Consider the following 12,137-nt stretch of genomic DNA (forward strand, 5'->3'; position numbering starts at 1 on the left):
TGGTGTGACTGTTACCACACATACTCTGCACCTTCCTGCAACAGTGAAATGAAAATGCTGCAGGAAGAAAATGCTTGAGTACCTGATTGTAAACCGCTTAGATAACCTTGATAGGTGGTATATAAATGCCTAAATAAAAATTTAAAGTCACAGAAGAAAGCATAGAATGAGGGCAATTTTAAAAGCCATTTTAGTAGGGCATACACTAAACACACATTTTATATTCCTATTTTCATGCATAATTATGATAAAGCCACTATATGTAACTTTACCCAGACTGAGTGGAGGCATTCCTGAGGGTAGGGTTGTGGATTAGAATTATGTGCATATTGATTTAAAATACATGCATATGTTAAGAACATAAGCATTGCCTCAGCTGGGTCAGACCAAGGGTCCATCGTGCCCAGCAGTCCACTCCTGCGGCAGCCCCCCAGGTCCATGACCTGTAAGTGCTCCTTTACCCAAGACGTTTATTCCCTATTCATTTAATATCCCATATTGTAGCTCTCTATCTATACCCTGCAATCCCCTTTTCCTTCAGGAAGTCATCCAATCCTTTTTTGAAACCCAATATTGTACTCTGTCCTTTCATCTCCCCTGGAAGCGCATTCCAGGTGTCCACCACCCTCTGAGTGAAGAATTTCCTAGCATGTCTCCTTTCAATTTTTCTGAATGTCCTCTTGTTTTTGATGACCCCGCTAAACTGAAGAATCTGTCTCTCTCCACCTTCTCTATGCCTTTCATGATTTTATAAGTCTCTATCATGTCCCCTCTAAGTCTCTGATTTTCCAGGGTAAAGAGCCCCAGCTTCTCCAGCCGTTCAGCATATGAGAGGTTTTCCATGCCCTTTATCATCCTCGTTGCTCTTCTCTGGACCCTCTTGAGTATCGTCATATCCTTCTTAAGGTACAGCGACCAGTACTGGACGCAGTACTCCAAATGCGGTCGCACCATCACTCGATACAGCGGCAGGATAACTTCCTTCGTTCTGGTAGTGATACCTTTTTTGATAATGCCCAACATTCTGTTTGCTTTCTTTGAGGCCACTGCACATTGTGCCGCCGGCTTCATTGTTTTATCCACCAATGCCCCCAAATCTTTTTCTAGGTTGCCTTCCCCCAGTACTCTCCCTCCCATCGTGTAGCTGTACATTGGGTTCCCCTTCCCTATGTGCAAGACTTTACAATTCTCTACATTGAAGCTCATCTGCCATTTATTTGCCCACTCACTCAGTTTGTTCAGGTCTTTTTGTAGTTCTTTGAATTCCTCAACAGTTCTGACCCTACTGGAGTTTTGTGTCGTCCGCAAATTTTATGACTTTGCACTTCGTCCCTGTTTCCAGGTCATTAATGAATATATTGAACAGCAGCGGTCCCAGCACTGACCCCTGTGGGACACCACTCGTGACCCCTTTCCAGTCAGAGTAGTGTCTCTTTACTCCTACCCTCTGCTTCCTGTCCGCCAACCAATTCTTGATCCATCTATGCACGTCCCCTTCCACCCCGTGGCTCCACAGTTTCTTTACTAGGCACTCATGGGGTACCTTGTCGAAGGCTTTTTGGAAATCCAGATATACGATGTCTATGGGGTTACCTTTGTCCAATTGTTCGCTTATCTCCTCAAAGAAATGCAGTAGGTTTCTTTTGGCATGATCTTCCTTTATAGAAACCATGCTGGCTTGTTCTTATCAGATTATTTTTTTCTATATGCTCATTGATACTTTCCTTGATCAATGATTCGGCCATCTTCCCCGGAACTGAGGTTAAGCTCACCGGCCTGTAGTTCCCCGGGTCGCCTCTCGATTCTTTTTTGAAGATAGGTGTAACATTCGCTATCCTCCAGTCCTCCGGGATTTCCCCTATTCTTAAGGATAGGTTACAAATCTGCCGCAGCAACTCCGCTGTTTTGTCTCTGAGCTCTTTCAGTATTCTCGGGTGGATTCCGTCTGGGCCCGGAGATTTGTCAGTTTTTAATCTATCTATCTGCTTGAATATGTCTTCAAGGCTTACCTCCATGCATGATAATTTTCCCTCTTGAAGAATTTTTCCGGTTCCGGCACATTGGATGTGTCTTCTCTTGTAAAGACCGACGAGAAGAATGTGTTTAGTCTGTCAGCCACATCTTTTTCTTCCTTCACCACTCCCTTCCTGTCTCCCTCATCCAGAGGTTCCAACTCCTCCCTCGCCGGCTGCTTTCCTTTCACATATCGGAAAAATGGTTTAAAATTTCATGCTTCCCTGGCTAGTCTCTCTTCGTATTCTTTCTTTGCTATTTTGACCACTCGGTGACATTCTCTTTGTTGCCTCCTGTGATCTTTCCAATTTTCTTCGGTTTTGTCCTTTTTCCACTTCCGAAATGTTTTTTTCTTGTCTCCTATCACTTTCTTTACTTCATTGGTTATCCATGCCAGGTCTTTTGTTTGATTCTTCTTGCCTCCTTTTCTAAATCTGGGTAGATACAGGTTTTGCACCTCATTTACCGTGTCTTTGAATAAGGACCATGCTTGCTCCACAGTCTGTGCTTTCTTGGAGCTGTTTCTGAGTTTCTTTCTCACGATTTGTCTCATGGCATCATAGTTCCTTTCTTGAAGTTAAACATTGTTGCATTGGTTCTCTTTCCCTTTGGAATCCTACTTCCACTTTGAACTGGATCATGTTGTGGTCGCTGTTTCCCAACAGTCCCACTACTTCCACTCCCTTTGCAGGTCCTTTCAGCCTGTTGAGGATTAGATCCAGAATCGCTGACCACCTATAAAGCCAAAAAGGATCAAAGCAGTTTACAACTTAATCATATTTAAGAAAGGAACTCCATTAGGAAATAGGAAAGGAAAGAAGAGAAAGGAAAGAAATTAGCATATGCATATAAATTAACTTCAAAAATTCAAGCATGGCAAAGAACAGGTATAACAGTAAGTATATACATTCCTTGGAATAATTTTCACTTTTGCAGGCAGAAATATGTACATACTATTTATAACCAATGGAACACTGTGCTACCTAAGCACAAATTAAATTGCAGCGATAGGGTGATTCAGATTGGAAGTGCATGGGAAAGGGTAACTTATTCTATACATTGGTAGGAATGCTCCACTTGAATTATTGGCAGTTTTTGACATGATGAACCACTCACTCACTAGTAGACCTACATATCTGTGGCATAATAACATTGTTATGGCTTCAATCATGTCTCAGTAATAATCTTAGTTCACTGTTCTTCCACATCTTCTTCACATAAGCCTCTTACTTCAGGGGTTCTTCCAGGTACTATTGTCTACAATATTTTCCTTTCCCCACTTGCTTTATAGAGCCAGTCATTTGGCTTTTCTTTCTTACTCATTAGTTTAAGGCCAACGATATACAGGTTCTTGTATCTTTAGAGACTCCTTCCCCTCATAGCCCTTCAAATCTTGATAAGGGACATCAGATGAAGCTTAATCCCTGTAAATCAGATGCAGTCCCTCTTCAATCCCATTTCTCTTTCATAGCATTCATGGTATTAATATCCCCCTTAATAGATTCTATGAGAAGGGAACTTCTTCATTTTGAAGCAGATCCTCTCAATGCTGGAATACTCAATCTTCCTTCTGGACCTTATTATTACCAGTCTCGACTACTGTAATTCCTATGCCACAGCTTGCAAGTTCCTCATATCAGAAGATTATTACTGGTGCCATCAAGTTATACTGTGTTTGGTAAGCAAAAAACAAAAACAAAACATGACCACATAGAAACATAGAAGATGAAGAAGATGACGGCAGAAAAAGGGCTACAGCCACATGTCCCCTCTTTTCATATCTAAGCATAGCTTCCTTTAGGGTACTGAATCTCCTTCAAATACCTGACTATTGTCCATCAGGTTCTACATTCAGGTTTCTCTCTATTTCTTCCCAGTTGTCTTATCCTATATGTCTCTCAGAAAAACACCCAGCTCCTCTTGTACCTTCTAATCATCACATCTGGCTACATTATATCAGACATTCATACTTCAGTGCCATCACCCCAACCCTCTGGAACAGCTGTCTGAACCTTGCTTTCATAAATTTAAATGCACCCTTGAAACGTGTTTCTTTCCTCAGCCCTAGCACGATGCTTTACATTTTTCCTTTTTCTCCTGTTCCTCTACTTGCCAACTAAACTGGAATTATTTTGCTTCTCATCATGTTCTAATGTTTAATTTCTTGATTTTGTTCTGTTTGTATTGTTCTACCTGACTTATAATAATAATAACAATAATAACTTTATTTTGTATACCGCCATACCCAGAGAGTTCTAGGCGGTTCACAGTAATTAATTAAGATTACAACGATTAGATCCTTGGAATTAACATTTTAGGAATGTCGTGGTCATTGAAGTTGAAAGGAATATACAAGAATGTACAAGGAATATACAAGAATGTACAAGGAATATACAAGAATTTACAAGGAATATAAAAGAATTTACAAGAATATACAGGAATATACAAGAATGTACAATAGGAAGTAATATTTTATTTTCAGGAATATACAGGTCATTGAAGTTAAAAGGTTTGGAGGATACGATAAGAGAGAAGGAGGGGGTTCACGTGTATTGATGGGAGTTGAAGAGGTGTGAGGGTGAGTTAAGGGTTCTGTCCTTGAAATAAGTGAGTTTTGAGTTTTTTTCTGAAGTCAAGGTAGGTGGGGGCATCGAGTACAATTTGGGCTAGCCATGAGTTTAGTTTAGCTGCCTGGAAGGAGAAGGTTTTGTCTCACACTGTGCCAATATTGTATTATCCTTATTTGTAGCTCCAACTCCAACTATCATATTGCTAACTTATGTATGTAAACTTGTAACCTGTTCTGGGCTCTTTTGGGAGGACAGGCTAAAAAATTGAATGAATGAATAAATAAATATTAGTTTGATTTATGGTATATCAAAATAAAATTGGACTTAACTCGAACGATATATTAAAGAAAGCAATAAACCAATCGAAATAAAAATTCAGCAGGAAACAAATAACAACTTGGAATTCTTATGGATAGAATTCTGGGAGTGACGGGAAAGAGAAGAGTGCTAGGGCTATGCTATGCTGAAATGTTAACAGAAATAAGGGAAGCCGACATACTTGGCAACACAATAGGGGTGATTTTGATTACCCAATACTGACTATGTTGTGCCAGGAAGGTGAAATTCCTAGATAGAATAAATGACTGGAACCAAAGAGTGTAAATTTTTTTATTGTAAACTGCTTTGTGGAGAGCAGTATATCAAGTTCATACACCATCATCATCATCAAATCTCTCTGAAACTGGAAGATGCAATAAGCCAAATTAACAAATAAAAGAGCAGTAAAGACCAGATGATAGACATTCCAGAATACTGAAAGATCTCAAAAATGAAACGGATCTACTATTTAGTCGTTTGTAACTAATCCTTAAAATTATCTAAAGATTGGAAAGTGTCTAATGTACTGCCAATTTTTAAAAAGAGTTCCAGGGATGATCCAGGAAATTACATATTAGTGCCAGGCAAAATGATAGAAATTATCATCCTCTATAATAAAACCCTAAGCGCGCATGCACACTTACAACGCCGTGATCCCTGACTCCGTGATTTGTGACTCCGTGGCTGTGTTCGATTTGCATCGTGTGCATCATGCATTGGCTTGCGTTGCGTGCGGCGGTTTAAGCGGCGGCGAGAGCAACAGCAGGAGGGTGTCCTTTGGCCTGGATGAAGTGGACAGGGTGCAGGTGCTGCAAGGCGTCCGGCTGCTACTGCTGCACAGGGAAGTGGAGGGGGAAAGGGAAAGGGGGCTGCTTTGGGGAGAGGGGTGTGCTGGGGGGCAGGCAGCAATCTTGGTTTGCTCGGGTGGGGGACGGGACAGAAGGGGGCCATGGAGAGACAGGCAGGCATGGCGCAACAGAGAGAGATAGGCAGGCAGGGGGCAGGGAGAGAGACAGACAGAAAGAAAGACAGACAGACAAGAGGCCAGGGAGAGACACAGACAGAAAGAATGACAAACAGCCAGGGGGCCAGAGAGACAGACAGACAGCGGCCAAAGAGAGAGAAACAAAGAAAAAAAGACAGACAGACAGGGGGCCAGGGAGAGACACAGACAGAAAGAATGACAAACAGCCAAGGGGCCAGAGAGACAGATAGACAGCCAGCAGCCAAAGAGAGAGAGAGACAGAAAGAAAGACAGACAGACAAGAGACCAGGGGGAGAGACAGACAGAAAGAATGACAGACAGGGGGCCAGAGAGACAGATAGACAGCCAGCGGCCAAACAGAGAGAGAGACAGAAAGAAAGACAGACAGACAAGAGACAGAAAGACAGACAGACAAGAGACCAGGGGGAGAGACAGACAGAAAGAATGACAGACAGGGGGCCAGAGAGACAGACAGCCAGCGGCCAAAGAGAGAGAGAGACAGAAAGAAAGACAGACAGACAAGAGGCCAGGGAGAGACAAAGAAAAAAAGACAGACAGAAAGGGGGCCAGAGAGAGACACAGACAGAAAGAATGACAGACAGGGGGCCAGAGAGACAGATAGACAGCCAGTGGCCAAAGAGAGAGAGAGAGAGACAGAAAGAAAGACAGACAGAAAGCAGCCAAGGAGAGAGAGAGAGAGAAAGAAAGACAGACAGACACATCTATTCTAGCACCCGTTAATATAACGGGCTTAAAGACTAGTCCTATATAATAAAACCGTTCTTGAAATTTCGTGATCCCTGCCGCTGTGATTTCTGATCCTTGGCCGCGTTCCATTTTAGAACACGGAGGCATGGATCACTCTAGCCACTCCCCTCCTCCCATCCTCACTCACCAACCGCTGGAGGAAGCACAGGCAAGCTCTCTCCCTGCCCGCATCCTCACCGCCCCAATTGGTGCTGGCGGCGGCTGCCGGGAGGAGGGCTTCATGGAGCACCGCCGCACGCCAACACCTTCACAGTCTCCTGAGCCACGTCCTCGCCACCCCGATTGCCGGCGTTCAGTATTCATGCTTTCGCGACGCAGGCAGGGATCGGAAAGGGTAAGGGAGCCGAGTCAGCAGGGGTTGGGCTGGGAGGGAAGAGAAGCGGTCTGCCTCGGGTTTTTCAAGGCCTGGCTTCTTCGGGCAGCAGCAGCGTTTACAATTCGCTGCTGTTGCCGGCTTCAGGTCTTCCTCTCTGGCGGGTCCTGCCTACTTTCTGTTTCAGGAAGACGACCCGACAGAGAAGAAGACCTGAAGCCGGCAACAGCAATGAATTGTGAATGCTGCTTCTGCTGCCCGATGAAGTTCAAGGAGGAAAGGGAGCAGAGGGGGAGAGAATGGCTTGGAAGGAAGAAGAGATGGCAGGGCATGGAGGGAAGGAGGAATGTATGCCAGACCAAGGGAAAAGGAAGGGGGAAAGGAAGGAGGAGATGCCATATGGAACAGAGAGATAGAGGGAGGACAATGGATGGAAAGAGAAGAGAGGGCAGTGAATGGAAGGGGCAAGACAGAGGGTGAACAGTAGATAGAAGGGGTAGAGAGAGGGACAGGGGGAGCAGACATTGGAAGGAAGTGGGGAGGAGAAAGAAAAAAGGGTAAATGCAGGATTGAGGGAAGAGGATAGAGTTAGAAATAAAGATAGACAGACAGGGGGCCAGGGAGACACAGACAGAAAGAATGACAGACAGCATCCAAGGAGAGAGAGAGACAAATAAAAAAAACCCAGACAGACATGTACTCTAGCACCCGTTAATGTAACGGGCTTAAACACTAGTAAAGAATAAAATTACTAAACACATAGACAAACATGGTTTAATGGGACAAAGTCAACATGGATTCAGCCAAGGGAAGTCTTATCTCACCAATCTGCAATTCTTTTTGAAGGCATAAATCAACATGCACAAAGATGAGTCAACTGATGTACTGTATCCAGATTTTCAGAAAAACTCCTAAGGATATTACAAAGCATGGGACAAGAGGCAATGTTATGTTGTGGACTGGGAACTGGTTAAAAGATAGAAGAGAGTTGGGTGGAGGAAGGGGAACGGTGGAGTACTATGGGGATCCGTGCTTTTATAACATATTTATTAAATGATATGGAAAAGGGAATAAGTGAGGAAATCAAATTTGCAAATGACACAAAACTAGTCAAAACTGGGAAAACACAGTAGCAAAGTAACACACTTAAGAGAATGTTTGTAATTACGGTATCAAATGGACAAGATTGATATGAATGCATTTACAGGATTTAAAGAGCATTTCAGCCAACTTTTGAGGGCTGCATGTTGGAGACCATTGCCCTTTTTGATGACAGTTAATAGGATTCCCCAGTTAGTTCATAGTACTGAACTTTTGGATTATCAATTCCGGGTCTTCTGCATGGGGATATATGATGCAGTCACAGCAAGCCATCTGGAAGACTGAGAGTCAGAGACAATGCTCCCTGAAATGTTGAGATGAGGAGGGGACCCTTGTGCATATGCTTTGATCTTGCCCCATAATTCAAGCCTTTTGAAGGGCTATCATCTGTTTCTTGAGGGGCTTATTGGGGCAGAATCTTGTGGCTGACCCGAGAGGGTTATTGTTAGATCAAATTGAGGCTTTGGAGATTTGAGAGAAGGAAGTTAAACTTTTGGCAAGGAAGCCTATTTTATTGGTAAAAATGTATTATACAACACTGCACATACGAGGAGGTCCCCTCAGTTTTGGAAACAATGATGCACCAATATGTAATGTGGGAATATGATGGGATAAAACATAATTCCAAATCTGTTTTACTACTTGGGATTTTGCTAGGTACTTGGGACCTGGGTTGGCCACTGTTGGAAACAGGATCCTGGGCTTGATGGACCTTCGGTCTGTCCCAGTATGGCAATTCTTATGTTCTTAAGAAATTAGGAGATTGGAAAACTGGGCATCCAAATGGCAGATGAAATTTAATGTGGACAAGTGCAAAGTGATCGCATTGAGAAGAATCATCTAAATTATAGCTATGTGATACTAGGTTAGAACATAACAATAGCCTTACTGGATCAGACCAATGGTCCATCAAGCCCAGTAGCCCATTCTCACGGTGACCAATCCAGGTCACTAGCACCTGGCCAAAACCCAAGGAGTAGCAACATTCCATGCTACCAATCCACGGCAAGCAATGGCTTCCCCCATGTCTTTCTCAATAACAGACTATGGACTTTTCCACCAGGAAACTGCCCAAACCTTTCTTAAAACCAGCTACACTATCCACTCTTACCACAACCTCGAGTGTCCCCTAGTCTTTGTACTTTTTGATGGAGTGAAAAATCGATCCACTTGTACCCGTTCTACTCCACTCAGGATTTTGTAGACTTCCATCATATCTCCCCTCAGCCGTCTCTTTTTCAAGCTGAAGAGCCCTAACCTTTTTAGTCTTTCCTCATATGAGAGGAGTTCAATCCCCTTTGAAGGTTCCACTTTAGGAGTCACTACCCAAGAAAAAAGATTGTGCCATCACAGATAATACATCAAAATCTTCTGTTCAGTGTGTGGCAACAGCCAAAAAAGCAAACGAGATGTTAGGAATTATTAGGAAAGGAAGAGGAAGTAAAACAAATAACGTTTAATGCTTCTGTATCGCTCTATGGTACAACCTTTGAGTATTCTGTGTAATACTGGTCACCACATCTCAAAAAAGGTATAACGGAATTAGAAAATTTACAAAGAAGGGCAACCAAAATGATTAAGGGGATGGAACTCTTCTCATATAAAGAAAGTCTAAAGAGATTAGGACATCTAGAGAACAGATAGTAGAGGGTGATATGATAAGAGGTCTATAAAATGATTAAGGGGATGGAACTCTTCTCATATAAAGAAAGTCTAAAGAGATTAGGACATCTAGAGAACAGATGGTAGAGGGTGATATGATAAGAGGTCTATAAAATAAGGAGCGAACTGGAACAGGTAACTATGAATCAATTGTTTATTGTTTGAAAAACCAGGAGACATGTCATGGGGTTATATGGAAATACTTTTAAACAAATAAGAGAATTATTTTTTCACTCAGCCCATAGTTAAGCTCTGGAATTTGTTGCTGAAGTAAGCAGTTTGGGTTTTAAAAAAAGTTTAGATAAGTTCCTGGAGGCAAAGCCCACAAAATGTTATTAAGGTAGACTCCAAGGGAAGCCACTGCTTATCCCTGGGGTTAATAGGATAGGATCTTACTACTTCTTGGGATTCTGCCAGATTCTTGTGATCTGGATTGGCTACTATTGGAACCAGAGTATTGATCCAGATGGACGTTTGACGATGCTTGTATTCTTATGCATGTGTTCAGTTATACAACACCCAAATACTACAAGACTTACATAATGAAAAATGGTGGCAAGCTGAGCAAAAATATTGTAGTGGATTACAATAAGCAGAAAGAGAGGCCAGTAAACCAACTTCAGGCGAGACCTTTCATTATACATGTATATGAGACTTTACTTCCTCAGGTCAGTGAGAAAACATCACATCAAAACATAACATAACATAAAAATGCACTTTCAGTTCAAAGTGGTTCACAGATTATAAACTCATTTATCAAATTTATCACAGTTCAAGTAAAAGGTGTAGTTCTGGGAGGAATATGGGTGGATTGAGGGGCATTCCCAGAAGTTAGGTAAATGTCAAATAATGTCATGTCCGTGCCTAAGTTGGTCACAGGCGCATTACAGTAGCTTTCTTAGTAACCTCTTTTTCATCTGGGCATTGACTATTTAGTTTGTAGATCAGTCCACAAGTTTATACAAAGTTCATTAAAAATGTGTTGTGGGTTTTTGGCTTTTTTTTTACAATACTGTGACATTCTATATTACTCAAGTTTCAGTTTTCAAAGCCATTCAACAGGGTAAGTTGGCCTGGCTGAAAAACAAGTACATGAAGGCTTCTACCATGAGAACGCTTCAAAAAGAGGCCTTTCCAGAGGAGTAAACTACATCTCTGTTTTCCAAAGGACAAAAACCCACTCAAACCGAAGTGCAAAATGCACAAACCCTGGGCACACATGCCTGAAAGATTATCTAAAAGTTTGTCTTCATGAAAATTGCTTCACATATCTCTTCTTTAAACACAGGCGAGGGAGTAGAAAACAAATGGCCATCTGAAACCTCCCTCTGTAAGAAGAGTTTAATGGTGTTCTGCATTAGTTGCTCCTGTCAACTTCATTCTGCATTCGGCAATCTGAAGGGAACAAGCAGATCACCTCTCTCTTGCTACGTTCTCTTTCGATAAAGCCCCTTTACAATTAATTCCATTAAAGGCTCTCAGCAGAAGGCCACAATGCTTCTCCTCTCTCCTCCTTCCTTATCACCCCTGATAGCAATCAATTTCCAGAAGAAGCATCATAGATAAGCAGAACACAGTCCTTAATGGATTGCAGCCTAATGCCAGTTGAAATCTTTTGCCCATTTCAGTTAATCTCCTTGTCCTTGGTGCTTTGGGGGAACACGTGGCAGCACTGAGTCACTTTAACAGGACGCGCCTACTGTTCTTAGAACAAACAGCTCTTCAAACCAGGCCCTCACTTTCCTGTCGTTCTGTGTGAAGGGCTGATTACAGAACTAGACCCTGCAAAGAATCACAGGGAATAAATAGGTTGCTGATCCACTATTCCTCTAGTCATCCCCCATACTTATTCTCTCTCTCCCACTGCTGCTCTCTGGAATTATTGCCCAAACATGAGTTTCTCTGTGCATCTCATGACAGGAAGGATAAAGGGTCATGGATTTGATATACACTTCTCCCTCCGTATTCGTTGTTTTTGCTTCAAGGTACTTTATGTCTTAGCCCCTAAATATATAACAGACCTTTTCTCTTTCACAACCAACTGACATAGGAGAAGCTCACACCCTAACTTTGTCTCTCCACCAGTTAAAGGTTGTAAATTTAAAAGTCATCACCAACATCTTTTCTCACATCAAGCAGCTAAGCTAAAGATCTGGAACAACTGCTCGTGCTTTCTACTTATAGGGAATTCAGGAAACGCCTAAAAACACATCTGTTCCTGAAGTACTTATGTAACTGACCTATACAATCTTAGTCCTCAACAAATGATCTTTAGAACTCGTATTCACTAACTCTGAACTATGTTTATTCCACTCAATCTGTAATACCTTTTAATCATTGTAAACCGCATAGAACTTCATGGTCCTGAGGTATATAAACTGTTGTTATTATTATTCGTGGTTTCAGC

General features: G+C 42.2%; 1 protein-coding gene across 10 annotated transcripts in view; it reads right to left on the reverse strand.

Moving 5' to 3' along the window:
* Positions 1–12,137, reverse strand: part of RFX1 (regulatory factor X1) — a 155,275-nt gene that overhangs the window by 97,499 nt on the left and 45,639 nt on the right. The gene's annotated exons all lie outside the window — the stretch shown is intronic.

This window comes from Geotrypetes seraphini, chromosome 16, assembly GCF_902459505.1.
Source record: "Geotrypetes seraphini chromosome 16, aGeoSer1.1, whole genome shotgun sequence".
Lineage (NCBI taxonomy): Eukaryota > Metazoa > Chordata > Amphibia > Gymnophiona > Dermophiidae > Geotrypetes > Geotrypetes seraphini.